Here is a 23153-nt window from a genome sequence, read left to right on the forward strand (position 1 = left end):
CTTCTGTAGCCTACTGGGTGTCTTGTTATTTCATGATCATTGTTTTTGTTCTGGAAGTATGCCTTCTCAATTCATAAGTACATGACTTGGATCAAAGACGAATCCTTGCGTTTCACTTTTTTCCCCCAGGGTCTGTGAGCCAGGTCCTTTCTTTTCTTAAGATACTGTACTGTACCTACAGTAGAGTATGCATTGACATAAGATAATGGAGAAGAGCTGAATTGCCTAGTCTTGCTTGGCTCCTGTATGCAGACTCATGCCTCGTGAGTGATGCTGCTATAACTACCATTTACAGGAGATAGCCCTATCTTCCTTATACAGACAGACACAACCTCCATGCATTGATCCAAGTTCAGCTTTATTATAATGGTAAAGTTTGGGATCCAGGTATAAGCTGATCCCAGAACAGGGATCTCTGGAGCCGCTATTTTCTTCTGAGTATAAACTGGCCTGCGAACAGTTGTCATGCACTGCTGTATCCTGACCTTAACAGTAGGGTGTCATTTAGCCTTGTCAGAGGTGATTTTGTCATTGGAGGGTTTTGAAGGGCCATCATCTGTCTGATTGGGTAACATGGCATTATAGGTGAGGGATGCATGGATGAAATGCACCTGGGGCCATATGTATCAAGGGTCTCAGAGTAGGAGTGCTGACCTAGGATCAGGTCCCCTCTGTCCATGTAATGTTATTCATGGTGATCTGAAAGGCTAAACTGAACATAAATCAACACTTGATCCGCCCAGGACAGGACTAGAGTATGTAGGCCTGCGCTGGGTTAAAACTATTGATGCTATGTTAGCATTTTAGGTTATTCATTTCTTGTCCTCCTTGTTTTTGTTGAATTTTTTTTTTTAACTTGCAATGGTCACAATATGTGATTGCGTCAGCTTACTTATTTCACTACTGTCATTGTAGGTTGCTGGATAAGATGCGACGTCTATGGTTGCACGTACTACTATCTCATTTGTTGTTCTCTTTCATTGAGACTCATTCATGAAGTTTGTGAGAAATCCAGGCATTCTTCCATTCACACAGTAGTTTGGTGTGCTCCAGTGGACTTCACATGAATTAACCACCTTGCTTCAGTCACGGCTTCACACGGCTTCATTCAATTTACATTTGTTTTCCTCAGACCCCCAGTTCCTCTAAGGAGATTGTGTCAGTGAACGCACTGTAAAGTCTTATTACATAAACTCTCTCTCTCTCGCTCGTTCTCTTTTCGTCTCTCTCTCTCTCTTCATCTCTCTTTCTCTGCCTCTCTCTCAATTCAAAGGGCTTTATTGGCATGGGAAACACGTTCACATTGCCAAAGCAAGTGGAATAGATAATAATAAATAAAAAAGTCTGAAATGAACAGTAAACATTACGTTTCAAAAGAATAGACATTTCAAATGTTATATTATTTGCTTTGTACAGTGTTGTAACAATGTGGAAATAGTTGAAGTACAAAAGGGAAAATAAATAAACAGATAAACAGGTTGTATTTACAATGGTGTTTGTGCTCCACTGGTTGCCATTTTCTTGTGGCAACAGGTCATAAATATTACTGCTGTGATGGCACACTGGTATTTCACCTAATACTGTAGATATGGGAGTTTATCCAAATTGGATTTGTTTTCAAATTCTTTGTAGTTCTGTGTAATCTGAGGGAAATATGTGTCTCCAATATGGTCACACATTTGGCAGGAGGTTAGGAAGTGCAGCTCAGTTTCCACCGCATTTTGTGGGCAGTGTGCACATACCCTGTCTTCGCTCGAGAGCCAGGTCTGCCTACGGCGGCTTCTCTCAATAGTAAAGCATTGCTCACTGAGTCTGTACATAGTCAAAACTTTCCTTAATTTCGGGTCAGTCACAGTAGTCAGGTATTCTGCCACTGTGTACTCACTGTTTAGGGCCAAATAGCATTCCTGTTTGCTTTGTTATTTGGTTAGTTCTTTCCAATGTGTCAAGTTATTATCTTAGGGTTTTCTCATGATTTGGCTGGGTTTAATTATGTTGCTGTCCTGTGGCTCTGTGGGGTCTGTTTGTTTGTGAACAGAGCCCCAGGACCAGTTTTGCTGAGGGGACTTTTCTCTAGGTCCATCTCTCTGTAGGTGAGGACTTTGTTATGGAAGGTTTGGGAATCGCTTCCTTTCAGGTGCAGGTTGTAGAATTTAATGTCTCTTTTCTGGATTCTAACAATTTGCGGGTATCGTCTCTCTCGCGCTCGCTCTCTCTCGCTCTCTCTCTTTCTCACTGTTTCTCACTCTAACCCCCCTCTCCTCCCAATCTCTTTTCTTGGATGGCTGCCCACCACACTGGCAAAGTATTCCTTGTCACATCACTGGCTCATGAATGCAGTAACTATTTCTCAGAAACAGGAAGTAGCGTGGGACGGGTGCTGCAGTATGTTGGCAGGATGCGGGTTCCTCCTCTACTGCACCAGTGCAGTGCAGCCCCAGAGCTGGACCTGAGGGATTGTTTTGCTCTTCTCATGGCCTACATATATTGTATATGCAGTGTTTCTCATTTCAGGAGTAGGGAGAAGTTGCCCCTAGACACGGATCTTGGGTCAGTTTAACATTTAACACAAGGTTAGGATTATGGTTGGTAATACCCAGGGGGTGCAGGTTTTTGTTATTTCCTAGTATTAACACACCTGATTAGCTTCAACAAGAGTTTGGTGATTAGTTGATGAGTTGAATCAGATGTGAATTGAGATAGTACTGGGCTGGAAAAAAAACATTTGCAACCTGGCGGTTCCCTCCAGGAATGTATTGAGAAACACTGCTACGTATATTTAGGAAGGAGGAAGGTACCAGTCACTATGCAGTTCACTCCTTTATACGGGCCCTTGTAGATTTTAAGGATCGGATGGGTATCAGAATGTTGCAATAGTGCTGCATAGCCTTCTGGTTAGTTAAATGGAGTTTCTGACATATTGCTTATTCACGTTATTCACTCATTAGATCTTAAAGGAGACCTCAATAAGACTTAGTGTCTAGGTTCATCTCTCTAATGCATGTATGGAAAACACTGCATGTTGCTCAAACCATGCTTCAGTGTGGCAATATAGCCTTGCCTCCCAATCATGGCCATATTGATTGTTTGTAGTGGCTAGGCTACTGGACCACTTATTGATTTATCCAGTTGACCACTTATTGATTTATCCAGTTGGGACACAGCCTGTTGGCCCAAAAGGCCCACAACACTGGTGTCCTTTGACATTTGGTGACCCGTGTGAGGATGTGGGTCGATGGCAATGGTTGCTGCTGGAAGCCAGGCTGGTTCTGGCTGGTGGTTGTCAGGGTGTGCAGGGTGACTAAATGGAGGTAATTGGTTGCAACACACACGCTCACAAATCAGACACACACGCAAATACCCACTCACAACAAGTGTATTTCCCAGTCATACCAGTAGGAGATGTCAATGGCTCACAAAAGGAGCATGAGCTCATGAGTCGATGCATGAAATACACCATTGTACCGAAAGTCTCCCACACACACCTTCACAACAACAAATTAGATGGTTATCTAGGGTCAGTTTTGCATTTCCCACAGTAATGGTTAATGTAAGGATTGGGGGAGGGAAAGCTGATCCTAGATCTGTACTGTAGCTAGGTGAAACTTCACCCCAGAGTATGATGGAGATGCTGGAGGTGTAACACTGGAGTGTTCTCTTGCTGTTTGTGATGCTGTTTATTATGAGTGACACACACACACATTGGAGAGGTTAAAGTACATTTTGATATAGTGGTGCTGGAGACGTAGCAGCATATCATTTACGGGTGGCCTACTGTACTGTATTACATGCATACAGACTATCCTACCGATCCTCGATTTCGGCGATGTCATTTACAAAATAGCCTCCAACACTCTACTTAGCAAACTGGATGCAGTCTATCACAGTGCCACCCGTTTTGTCACCAAAGCCCCATATATGCTCTCGTCGGCTGGCCCTCGCTACATATTCGTCGTCAGACCCACGGGCTCCAGGTCATCTATAAGACTTTGCTAGGTAACGCCCCGCCTTATCTGAGCTCACTGGTCACCCTAACAACACTGCGCTCCAGCAGGTATTTCTCACAGGTCATCCCCAAAGCCAACACCTCGTTTGGCTGCCTTTCCTTCCAGTTCTCTGCTGCCAATGACTAGAACAATTTGCAAAAATTGCTAACGTTGGAGACTTATATCTCCCTCACTAACTTTAAGCATCGGCTATCTGAGCAGCTCACCGATCGCTGCAGCTCTACACAGCCCAACTGTAAATAGCCCATCCAACTACCTACCTCATCCCCATATTGTTTTTATTTACTTTTTTTGCTCCCCAGTATTACTACTTGCACATCACTTTTCACATCTATCACTCAAGTGTTAATTTTCTAAATTGTAATTACTTTGCTACTATGGCCTTTTATTGCCTTACCTCCTAACTCCATTTGCACACACTGTATATAGATTTTTTCTATTGTATTATTGACTGTACTTTTGTTTATCCCATATGTAACTCTGTGTTGTTTTTTGTCGCACTGCTTTGCTTTATCTTGACCAGGTCGCAGTTGTAAATGAGAACTTGTTCTCAACTGGCCTACCTGGTTAAATAAAGGTAAATAAAAAAAATTAAACATACATACAGTTGAAGTCGGAAGTTTACATACACCTTAGCCAAATACATTTAAACTCAGTTTTTCACAATTCCTGTCTTTTAATCCTTGTAAAAATTCCCTGTCTTAGGTCAGTTAGGATCACCACTTTATTTTAAGAATGTGAAATGTCAGAATAATGGTAGAGAGAATTATTTATTTCAGCTTTTATTTCTTTCATCACATTCCCAGTGGGTTAGAAGTTTACATATACTCAATTACTATTTGGTAGCATTGCCTTTAAATTGTTTAACTTGGGTCAAATGTTTTGGGTTGCCTTCCACAAGCTTACCACAATAAATTGGGTGAATTTTGGCCCATTCCTCCTGACAGAGCTGGTGTAACTGAGTCAGGTTTGGAGGCATCCTTGCCTGCACATGCTTTGTCAGTTCTGACCACACATTTTCTATGGGATTGAGGCCAGGGCTTTGTGATGGCCACTCCAATACCTTGACTTTGTTTTCCTAAAGCCGTTTTGCCACAACTTTGGAAGTATGCTTGGGGTCATTGTCCATTTGGAAGACACCTTCATGATATATTGGGGGGGGAGAGAAATGGACAACCCTTGTAATACATTTCATACAAAATGGTAAACCCATAAATCAGCTGTAAACCTGGTCTTTGCAAACAAAGGTCTTTCTAAACTGCAGTTTAGAAAATGCTGTCATAATGCTGTGCTGATAAACATTTGCAATACATGTTTAACTTTTGATGTCTTGAGATGTTGCTTAAATATATAATTTTCCGCCCTCATGAAGCCATCTATTTTGTGAAGTGCACAAGGCCCTCCTGCAGCAAAGCACCCCCACAACATGATGCTGCCACCCCTGTACTTTACGGTTGGGATTGTGTTCTTCGGCTTCCAAACCTTCCAAGCCGTTTTTCCTCCAAACATAACGATGGTCATTATGACCAAACAGTTTGATTTTTGTTTCAACAGACCAGAGGACATTTCTCCAAAAAGTATGATCTTAGTCCACGTGTGCAGTTGCAAACCATAATCTGTCTTTTTCATGGCGGTTTTGGAGCAGTAGCTTCTTCCTTGCTGAGCAGCTTTTCAGGTTATGTTGATATAGGACTTGTTTTTACTGTGGATATAGATACTTTTGTACCCGTTTCCTCCAGCATCTTCACAAGGTCCTTTGCTGTTGTTCTGGGATTGATCTGAACTTTTCGCACCAAAGTACGTTCATCTCTAGGAGACAGAATGCGTCTCCTTCCTGAGCGGTATGACGGCTGTGAGGTCCCATGGTGTTTATACTTGCGTACTATTGTTTGTACAGATGAATGTTGTATCTTCCTGCGTTTGGAAATTGCTCCCAAGGATGAACCAGACTTGTGGAGGTCTACAATTGTTGTTCTGAGGTCTTGGCTGATTTCTTGATTTCCCCATGATGTCAAGCAAAGAGGCACTGAGTTTGAAGGTAGGCTTTGAAATACATCCACAGGTACACCTCCAATTGACTCAAATGATGTCAATTAGCCTATCAGAATCTTCTAAAGCCATGACATCATTTTCTGGAATTTTCCAAGCTGTTTAAGGGCACAGTCAACTTAGTGGATGTAAGCGCACGCACGCACACACACACACACACAATAGCTTGTTTCCATGGCACCCATAATTTATTGGTGTGATGTGGTGGCTGGTAAAATGGGTCAATGTACCCTGAAAAGGTGGCTCGTAATTGTTTACAGTCAGAGAAGCAATAGAGTAGATTTAGGTTTAAGTGACTGAACTGATGAGTTGTCTTAGCGAAGAAGATAGTTGTGTAAATGGATGAGCTATGCCTGACCTCAATGCTGTATCTAGGATAATAGTGTGTGTCTGTGTGTGTGTTTTTCTGTCTGTCTGTCTGTACATGTCTAGGTCTGTGTGTGCGTACTGTAGTTCCAGGGCTCTCATCTTGCAACCAATCCAAGCATGAAATAGCATGTAAGCTCTCTGCCCACTCATCTCATCCTCTCCGGGTTCAATGCTAACAGTCTGCTACAGCTCTCTGTCTGCATCCCAAATGGGCTCTGCCCAAAAGTAGTGCACTAAATTTGGGACGCAACCTCTGTTTCTCTTTCCAAGCAGATTTATACCAACTCCCTTCTCTTATCTCATCTTCCGCTGAGGCCAACATACGTGAACTTTCATTCATTGAAGTGGCTCCTAACCACTGAATCCTGATCAGATATTGTTCCATCCACATTATGGGGATTATTATTTTGTATGTGAAAAGGTGATTCTAGGAGTTCGTCTCAAAAGTCTAATGTGGATTCCTCTCGTTGGTTCCTCTCCCTATTTTGTTCTAATCTCCACTGACTGTGGTGAACGTATTATTTTTTTATAAAAATATATATATATACACTGCTCAAAAAAATAATAAAGGGAACACTTAAACAACACAATGTAACTGATATAGATACTTTTGTACCCGTTTCCTCCAGCATCTTCACAAGGTCCTTTGCTGTTGTTCTGGGATTGATCTGAACTTTTCGCACCAAAGTACGTTCATCTCTAGGAGACAGAATGCGTCTCCTTCCTGAGCGGTATGACGGCTGTGAGGTCCCATGGTGTTTATACTTGTGTACTATTGTTTGTACAGATGAATGTTGTATCTTCCTGCGTTTGGAAATTGCTCCCAAGGATGAACCAGACTTGTGGAGGTCTACAATTGTTGTTCTGAGGTCTTGGCTGATTTCTTGATTTCCCCATGATGTCAAGCAAAGAGGCACTGAGTTTGAAGGTAGGCTTTGAAATACATCCACAGGTACACCTCCAATTGACTCAAATGATGTCAATTAGCCTATCAGAATCTTCTAAAGCCATGACATCATTTTCTGGAATTTTCCAAGCTGTTTAAGGGCACAGTCAACTTAGTGGATGTAAGCGCACGCACGCACACACACACACACACAATAGCTTGTTTCCATGGCACCCATAATTTATTGGTGTGATGTGGTGGCTGGTAAAATGGGTCAATGTACCCTGAAAAGGTGGCTCGTAATTGTTTACAGTCAGAGAAGCAATAGAGTAGATTTAGGTTTAAGTGACTGAACTGATGAGTTGTCTTAGCGAAGAAGATAGTTGTGTAAATGGATGAGCTATGCCTGACCTCAATGCTGTATCTAGGATAATAGTGTGTGTCTGTGTGTGTGTTTTTCTGTCTGTCTGTCTGTACATGTCTAGGTCTGTGTGTGCGTACTGTAGTTCCAGGGCTCTCATCTTGCAACCAATCCAAGCATGAAATAGCATGTAAGCTCTCTGCCCACTCATCTCATCCTCTCCGGGTTCAATGCTAACAGTCTGCTACAGCTCTCTGTCTGCATCCCAAATGGGCTCTGCCCAAAAGTAGTGCACTAAATTTGGGACGCAACCTCTGTTTCTCTTTCCAAGCAGATTTATACCAACTCCCTTCTCTTATCTCATCTTCCGCTGAGGCCAACATACGTGAACTTTCATTCATTGAAGTGGCTCCTAACCACTGAATCCTGATCAGATATTGTTCCATCCACATTATGGGGATTATTATTTTGTATGTGAAAAGGTGATTCTAGGAGTTCGTCTCAAAAGTCTAATGTGGATTCCTCTCGTTGGTTCCTCTCCCTATTTTGTTCTAATCTCCACTGACTGTGGTGAACGTATTATTTTTTTATAAAAATATATATATATACACTGCTCAAAAAAATAATAAAGGGAACACTTAAACAACACAATGTAACTCCAAGTCAATCACACTTCTGTGAAATCAAACTGTCCACTTAGGAAGCAACACTGATTGACAATAAATGTCACATGCTGTTGTGCAAATGGAATAGACAACAGGTGGAAATTATAGGCAATTAGCAAGTGGTTCTGCAGGTGGTGACCAGACCACTTCTCAGTTCCTATGCTTCCTGGCTGATGTTTTGGTCACTTTTGAATGCTGGCGGTGCTTTCACTCTAGTGGTAGCATGAGACGGAGTCTACAACCCACACAAGTGGCTCAGGTAGTGCAGCTCATCCAGGATGGCACAACAATGCGAGCTGTGGCAAGAAGGTTTGCTGTGTCTGTCAGCGTAGTGTCCAGAGCATGGAGGCACTACCAGGAGACAGGCCAGTACATCAGGAGACGTGGAGGAGGCCGTAGGAGGGCAACAACCCAGCAGCAGGACCGCTACCTCCGCCTTTGTGCAAGGAGGAGCAGGAGGAGCACTGCCAGAGCCCTGCAAAATGACCTCCAGCAGGCCACAAATGTGCATGTGTCTGCTCAAACGGTCAGAAACAGACTCCATGAGGGTGGTATGAGGGCCTGACGTCCACAGGTGGGGGTTGTGCTTACAGCCCAACACTGTGCAGGACGTTTGGCATTTGCCAGAGAACACCAAGATTGGCAAATTCGCCACTGGTGCCACTGAGCACATGTGACATGTCACAGTCTGGAGACGCCGCGGAGAACGTTCTGCTGCCTGCAACATCCTCCAGCATGACCGGTTTGGCAGTGGGTCAGTCATGGTGTGGAGTGGCATTTCTTTGGGGGGCCGCACAGCCCTCCATGTGCTCGCCAGAGGTAGCCTGACTGCCATTAGGTACCGAGATGAGATCCTCAGACCCCTTGTGAGACCATATGCTGTTGCGGTTAGCCCTGGGTTCCTCCTAATGCAAGACAATGCTAGACCTCATGTGGCTGGAGTGTGTCAGCAGTTCCTGCAAGAGGAAGGCATTGATGCTATGGACTGGCCCGCCCATTCCTCAGACCTGAATCCAATTGAGCACATCTGGGACATCATGTCTCGCTCCACCCACCAACAGACTGTCCAGGAGTTGGCGGATGCTTTAGTCCAGGTCTGGGAGGAGATCCCTCAGGAGACCTTCCGCCACCTCATCAGGAGCATGCCCAGGCGTTGTAGGGAGGTCATACAGGCACGTGGAGGCCACACACACCACTGAGCCTCATTTTGACTTGTTTTAAGGACATTACATCAAAGTTGGATCAGCCTGTAGTGTGGTTTTCCACTTTAATTTTGTGTGACTCCAAATCCAGACCTCCATTGGTTGATAAATTTGATTTCCATTGATAATTTTTGTGTGATTTTGTGTTCAGCACATTCAACTATGTAAAGAAAACAGTATTTAATAAGAATATTTCATTCATTCAGATCTAGGATGTGTTATTTTAGTGTTCCCTTTATTTTTTTGAGCAGTGTATATTATCCCTATCCCTCTTCGGAGGACAAATATCTTAGTTTTTTTACAGCTTCTTTGCTACATATACATACATTTTACATATACATTTTACATATATGGTGCTTTTATATGTAACAACAATGCATACATTGCAATCCAAGATGGCGTAGCAGTCAGACGTCTTTGTCCTTTCGTGTCCCTTGTATATATCGTTATACATATTTTTCTAAATACTGTCCTGCAACCTGCCTCACCCAATGTGGCGTGGATCTGCTTTTTTTTCTCCTAAAGTATTTAGATTTACTTCGGATCTGGAATCCCTCAACTGAAGCTAGCCAGCTAACTACCAGCTATCAGTCAGCAAACCATTGCCAGCGGTCATCAGCTAACCTTCAGCTCGGAAAGCTCTCGTCAGTTCGAACAGCGTGACTAACCAGAGCATAACGGACCGGTTATTTTTATCCCTGGATTCCTACCTCAAACTGAACATTTTCATCTGGATCTTCACAACTAGCTAACCACAATCCCGGATGACTACTCCTGGCTAGCGTTTCCATCCCAGAGCAAGCACAAATTAGCTTGAAGCTAGCCCGGCCAGGGCTCCTGTGCTACCACCGAAGTATACTCCTGGGCTACAATATCCGGACCCCTTCTACAGCCGGTACGGGGCGTGGAACCCCGCAGATCCCCTACGACTGGAATACCTACATAATCTGCCTGAGGACTCCCAACAGGCCCCTCAGGCGCGACGCCCGCTGAAGGCCCATTATGCTAACCAGCTAGGCCGGCTAGCTACCTAGAGCTACTTGGAACCCAACTAATTCCATGACTGGTGTATCGATGTCACCACACGAAGAGGCAAAAACAGACTTACCCCCCGACGTCCCCCAAAGGCTAACTTTCTAGCCCCTGCTATCTGCTTGCTTGCTAACCCGGTCGGCTAACTGCTAGCTTGCCTGCCCGGTCTGCTAACGGTTAGCCCTTGCTAACTGCTTGCTTGCTAACCCGGTCTGCTAACTGCTAGCCCCTGCTAACTGCTTGCCAACCCGGCCTGCTAACTGCTAGCTTGCCCCGGTCTACTAACTGCTAGTTTCCGGCCCCGGCCTGCTAACTGCTAGCTTACCTGCCCGGTCTGTATGCTTGCTTGCTAACCCGGCCTGCTAACTGCTAGCTTGCCCCGGTCTACTAGCTGCTAGCTTGTTTAGCCCCGGCCTACTAACTGTTAGCTTGTTAGCATCGGTCTGCTAACTGTCTGAATCGCTGTGTCCCCAGCCAGCCCAACCACTCACTGGACCCATATGTTCACTTGGCTATGCATGCATGTCTCTCTCTAATATCAATATGCCTTGTCCATTACTGTCCTGGTTAGTGATTACTGTCTTATTTCACTGTAGAGCCTCTAGCCCTGCTCAATATGCCTTAACCAACCATGTTGTTCCACCTCCTACATATGCGATGACATCACCTGGTTTAAACATATCTAGAGACTGTATCTCTCTCTTCATTACTCAATGCCTAGGTTTACCTCCAATGTACTCACATCCTACCTTACCTTTGTCTGTACACTATGCCTTGAATCTATGCTATCGTGCCCAGAAACCTGCTCCTTTTACTCCCTGTTCTGAACGTGCTAGACAGCCAGTTCGTATAGTCTTTAGCCGTACCCTTATCCTACTTCTCCTCTGTTCCTATGGTGATGTGGAGGTTAATCCAGGTACTGCAGTGCCTAGCTCCACTCCCACCCCACAGGTGCTCTCATTTGTTGACTTCTGTAAACGTAAAAGCCTTAGTTTCATGCATGTTAACATTAGAAGCCTACTCCCCAAGTTTGTTTTACTCACTGCTTTAGCACACTCTGCCAACCCAGATGTCTTAGCCATGTCTGAATCCTGGCTTAGGAAAACCACCAAAAACCTTGACATTTCCATTCCTAACTATAGCGTTTTCCACCAAGATAGAACTGCCAAAGGTGTTGCAATCTACTGCAGAGATAGCCTGCAGAGTTCTGTATTACTATCTAAGTCATGATGGTCAATCACCCTCGGTCTGGGGCTCCATGCAAGATCTCACCTCGTGGGGCATCAATGATCATGAGGAAGGTGAGGGATCAGCCCAGAACTACACGGCAGGACCTGGTCAATGACCTGAAGAGAGCTGGGACCACAGTCTCAAAGAAAACCATTAGTAACACACTACGCCGTCATGGATTAAAATCCTGCAGCGCACGCAAGGTCCCCCTGCTCAAGCCAGCGCATGTCCGGGCCCATCTGAAGTTTGCCAATGACCATCTGGATGATCCAGAGGAGGAATGGGAGAAGGTCATGTGGTCTGATGAGACAAAAATAGAGCTTTTTGGTCTAAACTCCACTCGCCGTGTTTGAAGGAAGAAGAAGGATGAGTACAACCCCAAGAACACTATCCCAACCGTGAAGCATGGTAGTTGGAAACATCATTCTTTGGGGATGCTTTTCTGCAAAGGGGACAGGATGACTGCATCGTATTGAGGGGAGGATGGATGGGGCCATGTATCGCGAGATCTTGGCCAACAACCTCCTTGCCTCAGTAAGAGCATTGAAGATGGGTCGTGGCTGGGTCTTTCAGCATGACAACGACCCGAAACACACAGCCAGGGCAACTAAGGAGTGGCTCCGTAAGAAGCATCTCAGCGTCCTGGAGTGGCCTAGCCAGTCTCCAGACCTGAACCCAATAGAAAATCTTCGGAGGTAGCTGACAGTCCATATTGCCCAGCGACAGCCCCGAAACCTGAAGGATCTGGCGAGGTCTGTATGGAGGAGTGGGCCAAAATCCCTGCTGTAGTGTGTGCAAACCTGGTCAAGAACTACAGGAAACGTATGATCTCTGTAATTGCAAACACAGGTTTCTGTACCAAATATTAATATCTGCTTTTCTGATGTATCAAATACTTATGTCATGCAATAAAATGCAAATTAATTACTTAAAAATCATACAATGTGATTTTCTGGATTTTTGATTTAGATTCCGTCTCTCACGGTTGAAGTGTACCTATTGCTAAAAAAAATACAGACCTCTACATGCTTTGTAAGTAGGAAACACTGACGATTTTGCAGGTTATCAAATACTTGTTCTCCCCACTGTATATATACATTCTAATTGTACAATTTCAAATGCCTTTTCAAAATCTGCTATGAAGACCAGACACATGTTTTCTTCAATGTTTCATAATGTTCAATTGTTTCAAGTAATTGTCGTATATTATCTCCAGTATATCGTCCATGTAAAAAATCTGTCTGATCAGGATGAACAATATCTGGTATAACCTTTTTATTCTATATGTTTGCAGTAATGAAATCAGTGTAACGAACCTCGTCCTCCTCTTCTGAGGAGGAGTAGCGAGAAGGATCGGAGGACCAATTTGCAGCGTGGTAAGTGTCCATAATGTTTATTAAAATACATAAACACTACGAAATACAAAACAATAAATGTGAAATGAACGAAACAATCCCGTGTGGTACAAACACCCACAACCCAAAAGTGAAACCCAGGCAACCTAAGTATGATTCTCAATCAGGGACAACAATTGACAGCTGCCTCTGATTGATAACCATACTAGGCCGAACTCAAAAACCAACATAGAAAAACAAACAGACTGCCCACCCAACTCACACCCTGACCATACTAAAACAAAGATAAAATAACAGAACTATGGTCAGTACTTGACAATCAGACCACCTTGTTGAGTACCTGAAAGTCTACCATTTGTATAAGAGTAATTAAAACATGCTAATAATGGTTCTTTGAGTACGTCTAAACAGGTCTGATATACCTCTACTGGTATATCGTCAAGCCCGGGTGTTTTTCCAGACTGAAAAGATTTTATTGCCTCAAAAAGTTCCTCTTCTGTAAGTTGGCCTTCACACTGGTCTTTCTGTAACTGTGTTAATTTGACATTATTATTATTAAGAAATAAATCCTTACAGTTAACATCATTCAGTGGAAATGGAGACTGAAAAGAAACAGATGCTTCAAATATTTTGCTTCTTCTTTCAAAATATAATTTGGTGAATCATGGATAACTAATAAAATAAAATAATTTTTGGTAGAATTTCTGTTTTGAAAATGTTTGTGCATTTTTCCCCATTTTTCCATCCAATTCACCTTATTTTTGTAATACATTACACTTGGAGGTAGTTATTCAAGAACAATCATTTATTTTTGTTTTTCCTCTAACCTACCTATTTTGTGTCTCTATAATACAGTTTCCATTACCATCTACCTGCATCGTCCTCTATTTACTTTATTAGTCTAATCTCTTTTGACCTAAACTGTTTTTGTTTTAATGATGAGTATTGCGTTCAATCGCCTCTAAAAGTACATTTGAAAGTGTCCCATACAATAAGGGGATCTGCTGTACCTATGTTGCACAAAAAAATATATATATATTATGAATTATTTTGTCATAGCTAAGAACAAATTGTCATCCAATAGTCTTTGATTACATTTCCAATATCCCCGTCCACATGGAAATTCTATAAGAGTTTTTGGAGGCCAATTAGATGGTGGTCTGATCGCATTCGGTCTCCTATTAATACTTTTTAAAACGTTTGATGCCAGCAAGAACGAGACTAGGAAGTAATGAAGACGGCTAGCTTGATTAAGCCTCCTCCTTGTATATCTCACTAGGTCAGGGTTTTTTTCATATATCCACTAGTTCTATAATGTATCCATGATCTTTGTGATCTCCTTAAGTGCCTGAGGGTAATGGTTTGTAGAATGACTTCCTTTATGATCCATTGAGGTACTTAAAACCGTATTATGTTCTCCCACCATAATAGTAGATTATTTCGTTGCTTGTGAGCTCAATAGATTATTATATATATTTTTGAAAAAGTGTGGATCATCATTATTTGGCCCATATAGATTAATTAGCTAGATCTGTTTTTTTGTCCAATAGCATATTCTAAGTAATCCATCTTCCTTGCGGATCTGTTTGCACAATCGGATGAAAATGTGTTTTAATTAGTATATCACCCCTTTTGAGTGTCTTTGCCCATGACAAAAAATATATTTCTCCCTCCCAGTACTTTTCCCACCCAACCTCATCTATATTTCTATTTGTAGTTTCCTGTAAACAATAGATATTATATTTTTTCTCTTTTAGCCATGTAAAAATGGATCTTCTTTTTTTTATGATCTGCTAAGCCATTAAATTATAACTTGCTATACTTATTTTCCCACTTACCATAATGATACCCAAGTTTCAATTATACTTACCACAACCAATGTTTGTAAACTTACCATTAAAAAGCACCATGATGATTAAGTGTCCATATAGTTGTACCATAATAATTTGCACTGCTAAGCATACTGTAGCTGCAACTTTGTAAACCTCCAATTGTCCTAACATTCCACCCACTAAAACCTCCCCCAATATCTAGGTCTGTTGTCACTGAGACCATCAGACCATCTCCTTGACTCACCTCATTATATCCTTTTGTATTCCGACAAAAAAAAGGAAGAAAGATTCTAATGGCCGCTAATGACTGCAAGTCAAAATTAGTCTTATCACATTATATCCTCTTGTATCGTGCCATGGCTGTGCCAACCCCGGGCACTCCCTTATGGGAAGGCATACTAATAAGTTCTACTAGCAGTCGATTCCGACACAGCCACGGCACGACAGCCAAGAAAACATGCAGTACTGACAATCCAGAGCGAGTAAACCTGTAAATCCACCCACCCTACACATTACGTTTTTTATTCCAGGGTCATTGCGCTATCACCTCGGCTGTTTTACACATTGTACACCATGTTCGGCATGATCACTCAACTATCTTTCACACTTGTATCCCAGTAAGTGTATATTTGTTATATAGAATGACCAGTGGACATTATCAGAGAAGCCCTTCTACCATCTATTAACACAGAGGCCAGCTAGGCTGTACGCAAACCTCTGTTGAGTCAACCAAGTACACTCTGTCCCGATGTACAGGGTCTTCAGGGTCTTAATCCCTTTAAGTGAGGGTGGAAGTGGTTAGGGAGGAAACAAATGCATTTGGTGATTGCTGCAGGCATTATTAGGCTCTGCCAATAGCATTACAGTAGGAGGGAGAGAGGAAATTCCCCAAGGGCAGGTCTGTGGCATAGGGAAATATTGGCTAGAGAGAATGTGTGTGTGGTGGGTTTTTTTGAAGGGGGGAGATAGGGCTAGGGATCTCTGTATTTTTCTCGGTCTGTATGTCTGTCTGCATACATGTATTTTATGTTTGTTCGTGTGTGTTGACAACATGAGTGATTCTTTCATTGTCCAGTGCGGTGCTGCAGTTCCAATGGCTGTGCTGTGAGAGATAGGGAGATTGAAGGATATTTAAGAGGAAGGCTTTGTTGGCATCAGTGGCACCAGACCCAAACAGGATAGACTGAGTTAGCCTTACTGCCCTCTGTGCAGAGAGTGGTCCTTCTGCTGTCTGACATATACACTCACACAGCACTGTTCACCAGACTCTTATTGTTGTTTTCAAGACCCCAGGGAGCTTCAGTGAGTGGCATGTTATTATGACCAGTGCTCCCTTGATCCTGGTGATTTGTAGGTAAAGTCATTTTGAGGAAGTAGTATATCTCTCCCCCGTGCCTTAACATACTATCTTTGTTTGGGGAGATTTCTCCCTGCCCTTGTTCACTCCCCTTCACACATCTGAGTAAAAGCAACATGGCAAAAACTAGTTGGAGCTATTGCTTACACCTACTCTGTCGTTTCAGGTCTGTGGACCACAAACCACAAGACTACTTTGACAACCTGTTGGTTAATGAACAAATATATAACCTACAATGTTTATCCTTACATAAGGGGTGTCAAACTCATTTCCCAGAGTGCTGTTTTTCTGCTGGTGTTTGTTATTTCCTTTCAATTTGTGTCCAGTTAAGATCTAGACAACAAGGAGGGGGATTCCTAACTATTCAATTACCTTAAATGATCAATCAATGGCAAGGGAGTGAGCGAAAACGTGCAGACACTCCGCCTTCCAGGATTTGAGTTTGACCCTTGCCTTAGACAAACAAGCAGAGAGTTTTTGGGACAGCCAAATAATAATTAATAAAATAAATTGGTGCTCAATTTGCTCTCTACTGTATTTTTGCATGTATTTCATGAGTATGGTCTTTTAGTGAAGACTTTGCAAGAAGTGATAACATAATTCTTAATTGGCACAACTTTAGTCAATAGTCTGCATATTCATTCATCATCCACTAGTGTTTTGCTCCAGGCCTTGTGAGGCCAACAACACTTCAGCTTTTAGCTCTGTAGTGGCTTTGCCTGATCAATAACTGCACACACAACTATACCAATGTGACTCAGTACTTTTCCAAAGGATGCTGGGATGTCAGCTGGGTAGTGTTCTTGGTGTATGTTCATTAGACACCAATCTGAAGAAATGGGACTGAAACTGGGAGGGAAATTTGATTTGACTTGAACTCCAATAAAAAATGCTTGTTTTTGTTTTCTGTTACAAAATGTTTCGCCACTTTGTGCCCTAATGAACACGACCCAAGAAGATGCTGGAGGGGCCTGGTACTGGACTCCTAGTGCCCTGTTCCATTTTGGCCACTAGACCCTTCCCTTAGCCCCCACCTCTGCTGTTCACAGATCTGAAATTACTTGATCAGTGAAAACAGTAGGCCTAATAGTGCAAATTAAGCATAGCCTATTTAGTGAGATAGGGGGGAAGCCATTGCCGTATTGCTTCCACTTATCCAGTCCGTCCACATCTGTGAACACTGAATGGGTAAGAATATGGGGTAACGGCTAGGGACTTAAATGGAACCGAATCCAAAACCGTCACAAAACACTCCCTGTCGATTTAAAAATCTACTGATAAAGGCCTATTCCACAAAGGACTAGCTTTTCTACTTTATTGCCCCGAACTTAACCTCTTGAACCATACTTTTCCCCAGCCTCAGGGGCTTTGACTACTATTTAGTACTGTTTTGCTCACTTTGGTTCTTGTATTCATTTTCTCTGGTATGATTCAAAGCATCACTGCTGAGCCCTTCTCCCGCTGGCCTGCCATATAACAAACAAATGGAAGATGCATGCAAAGAGCAGTAAAGGTTGATTATCTTTTCCTGTTTCTCCATTAAAAGACTGTGCTGTTGCCGCAAGGCTGAAGTTAGTTATTGGACACCACTTTGTGTAAATACCTTTTGGGAAATACATTACTACCATATTGTTTCTATTACAAGGATGTACTAATCTCTGGTTAGTGAATGGTTGGCCAAAATATTCATTTTTTTGGCCAACCATTTACTCAGACCTATCATCAGAGGTGTGTAGAAGACCATGAAACCATAATGGGGGAGAACTCAATGACCGCTTGTTTGGTTTTGAGGGCTAATGGAGCGTGCAGATGTTTTTACCGCCACTCTTCATCGGGGACTTTATGTAGAAGTCCTGAAGTTTAAACCAGTTAATTACCTCAGCAATGACAAATTCAATGTACTGCAATGTTTGTTTTTTTTAGGCACTGGAAAAGGTGCCTGATTCATTCAGTACTGTTCTATATACATACATTTATGTCAAATGGGTTCCCATGCTGGTTCCACATCTTACGACAATGCATTTATTATGTACGGTATTATAGTACTTTTACCTTGGATTGAATAGAACTTAAATAAATAGATTTACTATATTTCACCTGGTGAGTCAGTATAAAACACAAACACCATTGTAAATACAAATATTGCCATCCCTTTCTAACCATGCAGAACATGCTCTTCTAAAACATGACATTCAAATCATGAGTGGCTTCCGGCATGTTCTGTTTGTTTCCCCCCTCTCCTCTCCTCCTGTTACACATCCCTTACTCTCTCCCTCCTTATCTAGTGAAGTCTGTTGTTTTCTGCCTGTAACGCCTCTGGCCCTGTGGGGCTACAAGCCAAACACACACACACACACATGTGGCCACCCCCAAGCCTCACTGAGCTCTGCGATTGGTCAATGCCTCTCCCCTGACAGTGATGCCCCTCCTCCCTCCTGCTGCGCTCAGCTGGTGGCTTCTCTGTCAGTCTGTTTGCATTATCGTAACAGCTCCAGCCTCTCACACACATACGCTCCCTCACATACACACACACACACACACACCGTGTCAGAGATGAGACGGATTATGTGACAGGGAGATCTGTGTGGACGTTCTCACATACCGAGAGGGAAGAGAGAGGAGATAGAAACAGAACAGCCATGGAGTTCAAGTAAGTGGTGTTTTCTGGGCTTGGAGAAGGGAGGATGGAGAGAGAAGGGAAAAACGAGGGACATTGACAGAGATAAATGAAGAAAGGAGGAAGTTGTATTATCTGCATAGTGTCTCCTTTGGGGGGATAGTTGGGTGTGTGGTGTGAAGTCTGTGTACGTCACTAACTGTGTGTCTCTGTAGGTCTGCCCCTCTAACACAAACAGTCAGAGATAATTAGTTGACTAGACACATACAATGTCAAGGGAAAGATCCATAGGTGACATCCTCATTTCACTCAAATACCTTATCTCTTGAAATATTACTGGAATTATTTTCTTGAATAGTAACATCCTATCACAACACTGAGCAATGGTTTGGTGGCTGAATGTTGAACTTAGGTCTTACTGTGTGTACACATAGCCTGTGTGTGTGCATTCGTTTACAGTATTTTTGTTTGTCAGGTGTTTGACACTTGCAGTTGTTCTCCCAGTGTGTGTGTGTGTGTGTGTGTGTGTGTGTGTGTGTGTGTGTGTGTGTGTGTTTATCAGCGTGGGCAGGCTGTAGACTGACGCCCATGCGAGGAAACCAGACACTGATGATACATTGATAGGAGGAGGGCTGTGAGAGTGTGGCTTGTATCCCAAATGGCACCATTGTCCCTATATAGTGCACTACTTTTACCTAGAGCCATATGGGCCCTGGTCAAAAGTAGGGCACTAAATAGGGGGGTTCTGTTCAAAACTAGTGCACTACATTGGGAAGAGGGTACCATTTGGGACAAGACCTGTGTATCAATTGCTGGGGTGATGAAACTTGATATCTGGGGGTTGCACTGGTCCACTGTTCATCATGCAGACAGTTCTGGGCAGCTATATGGGCTACAATGGGTGTGGGGCTCTGTAGCGAGTCAAGCCCTGAAATCTTAAGTGGGTTATGATGCGATACAATCAAATTCCAACCATATATTATAATTGGAATGAAATATGCTATTTTGAAGATATTTTCCTATTTTCATGGGAGTTTATCTTGCTTAGAATATATTTGTGAATTAATGGACTATTTTAGTGAGGTCTGCTTTGTATTTCATCTTATGAAATTATGTTTCCTTTGCCTATTTCCCTTCATTGTTCCATGAACTGTTTTCTTTATATCTATCTGATAATCTCTTGGTTGATATTGAGTCAAGTGGTTTATATTGTGTTCATGTTAGCTCTGAAACATTTAGCATTTTTATTTGCATTTAGCTAATACATTTATGGTTGAGTGTGCTAAGGGATAGTTTGCGTCAAAAACATGAAAACATGCTCAACTCATTACAGTTTTTGCTCTGTACTGATCGTGCTCTATCTTGAAAACTTGACTGCTGGCGTGCACTGTTTTGGGGGATAGTATTAGCAGTGGACTAATGAACAAAATACCAAAAGACAGTTTTTCAGTAAAGTGATCCTTTAACAGTACTGCTTCTCAGTCTCACAGATGCAGTGTTTTTCATGGTATGGCTGACTGCTCAGTGACGGCTGAAATGGGAAGTGTATCTGACTCTGGTTGACAGATGTGCAAAGTCCATGTTTTCTGTTGCACAGACGCTAGCACAGTTGTACACTGTAATTTAAGGTGACTGGAACACACACACACACACACACACACACACTGACTCTTCTCATTGACATATCTGCTATCCTCAGACAGTGCAGAGTGTAGAGTGAGTGTTTTTGTCATGGACAGAGCACTTATGAAAAAGACAGGCCTTCACAGATACACAGCAAAGGGGAAAAACAATGTTCAACATTGAGTACAAAGGCAATGTTTGAGTATTCTTCTCAGTAAAGCACGCATACCGGTATATAGCTATATTCCTCTGACTACCAGGGAGTGGGAGAAGAGATGCAGTATATTGAGCATTAGGAACATTCCCTGAACTGCTAGGGGTCAATATTGCCCAGCAGGCACAAACATGGCTGCCATGGCATTATGTAACAACATCTAACAGCATCAGGATGCCTTTTGGTTTAAACCGCAATGACCAAAGCCTCTATCTATAGCTGTGGGTGGGAGATGGTCTTAATATACTTGTGGGTGGGAGGATGAGAGAGATCTGTACCATCCCCCTTCCCCTCCCGATATCTCCATGATCTCTCATCATCCCATCCCTACTGCGTGGGCCCAGTGGATGCTTTAGATTTGTGTGTGTCCACGCACAGAGTGGGGGTGGGGGACTTAACGCACCCTTTCCAACAAACACATTGAACCGACAAATCCCTCTCAACAAAGAGAGACTGAGATGAAAACACTGCGGTATAGATAGCCAAGATGAGGATTATCCTGACAATTAAGCAACAATTTCAACATAATAGATTATAAAGGGACAATTAGCAGTTGATTGTCCCTTTTTAAACAGACGCCTCAAGTCCTCAACTGGCAGCTTCATTAAATAGTACCCACAAAATATCAGTCTCAAGGTCAACAGTGAAGCGCCGACTCCAGGATGCTGACCTTCTAGGCAAAGTTCCTCTGTCCAGTGTCTGTGTTCTTTTGCCCATCTTAATATTTTATTTTTATTGGCCAGTCTGAGATATGGCTTTTTCTTTGCAACTCTGCCTAAAAGGCCAGCATCCCAGAGTCACCTCTTCACTGTTGACGTTGAGGCGGGTTTCTCAAACCTAGACACTAATGTATTTGTCCTCTTGCTCAGTTGTGCACCTCTCTTTCTACTCTAGTTAGAGACCGTCTGCGCTGTCCTGTGAAGGGAGTAGTACACAGCGTTGTAAAAGATCTTCAGTTTCTTGGTCATTTCTCGCATGGAATAGCCTTCATTTCTCAGAACAAGAATAGACTGATGAGTTTCAGAAGAAAGTGCTTTGTTTTTGGCCATTTTGAGCCTGTAATCGAACCCACAAATTCTGATGCTCCAGATACTCAACTAGTCTAAAGAAGGACAGTTGTATTGCTTCTTTAACCAGGACAACAGTTTTCAGGTGTGCTAAAAGGGTTTTATAATGATCAATTAGCCTTTTAAAATTATAAACTTGGATTAGCTAACACAACGTGCCATTAGAACACAGGTGTGATGGTTGCTGATAATGGGCCTCTCTACGCCTATGTAGATATTCCATAAAAAATCTGCCGTTTCCAGCTACAATAGTAATTTACAACATTAACAATGTCTACACTTGTCACGACTTGTTCGGGCGGAGTTCGGCGGTCGACCTCATCGGTCTTCTAGCCATCGCCGCTCCACCTTTCATTTTCCATTTGTTGTCTTGTTTTCCCTCACACCTGGTTCACATTCCCTCATCAGACTATATGCATATTACCCTCTGTTTCCTTCATGTCTGTGTGTGGAATTGTTCTTTGTGTAGGGTGTTACGCTACAGGCTGGCTTGTGCTAGGTTTGTTTGTTTTGTTTAATCCGGTTTATGTTACCGTGGTTGTGCTTTGTGCTGACTTGCCTGTGCCTTTGGGCCAGGGTGTATGTTAAAGTTCTCCTGTTATCACCCATCTCTGCTCTCCTGCGCCTGACTTCCCGGCAACCAGTCACACACCCCGTTACAGAATTCCACTCCTATCAATGGAGTCAGCAATAGCGGGTGCCCCCGTTGTGGAGATAGAGGAGCGCGTCCAGGAACACGATGCCTCACCATCTCGGCGCTGTCATGTACCGTGTCGTCCAGACTATGGACCGCTGGGAGACACAGGGAGTCCCTCCAGAGCCCCCACCAGCACAACAGGGGTCTCCACTACTCGCCTCCCCTGCACCCGGTCCCAGTGGGATGGGTCTCGCCCTTCCCAAGGAGTTTGATGGGATGGTGGCACGCTGCCAGGGGTTCCATCTCCCAGCACCACCACTCCGGTGCCTATGTGGGGCCATTTAAAGTCCTGAGGAGACTGAACGAGGTTAGTATTAACCCCTCGTTCCATGTGTCTCTCCTCAGAGAGCTGGCCCACTCCAGTATCTTAGGTGCGGGTCACTCACCCCGTTACAACACTGTATTTCTGATAAATTTTATGTTATTTTAATGGACAAAAAAATTGCTTTCCTTTAAAATCCAAGGACATTTCTAAGTGACCCCAAACTTTTGTGTGTGTGTGTGTGTGTGTGTGTGTATTATTATTCATACCCTTTACTCAGTACTTTCTTGAAGCACCTTTTGGCAGTGATTACAACATTGATTCTTCT

General features: G+C 43.0%; 1 protein-coding gene across 4 annotated transcripts in view; it reads left to right on the forward strand.

Moving 5' to 3' along the window:
• trim2a (tripartite motif containing 2a) overlaps positions 1 to 23153 on the forward strand; it is a 66166-nt gene that overhangs the window by 631 nt on the left and 42382 nt on the right. For 2 of the 4 annotated variants that reach the window (XM_036933388.1, XM_036933393.1), the window contains exon 2: positions 13096 to 13177. The exons of 1 other annotated variant lie outside the window; for it this stretch is intronic. The gene's annotated coding sequence lies outside the window, so the exon portion shown is untranslated. Of the gene's footprint in view, positions 1 to 13095; positions 13178 to 18818; positions 18996 to 23153 lie in introns of those variants that run through there. One more of the 4 variants, XM_036933389.1, reaches the window with a different exon arrangement.

This window comes from Oncorhynchus mykiss, chromosome 10 (assembly GCF_013265735.2).
Source record: "Oncorhynchus mykiss isolate Arlee chromosome 10, USDA_OmykA_1.1, whole genome shotgun sequence".
NCBI lineage: Eukaryota > Metazoa > Chordata > Actinopteri > Salmoniformes > Salmonidae > Oncorhynchus > Oncorhynchus mykiss.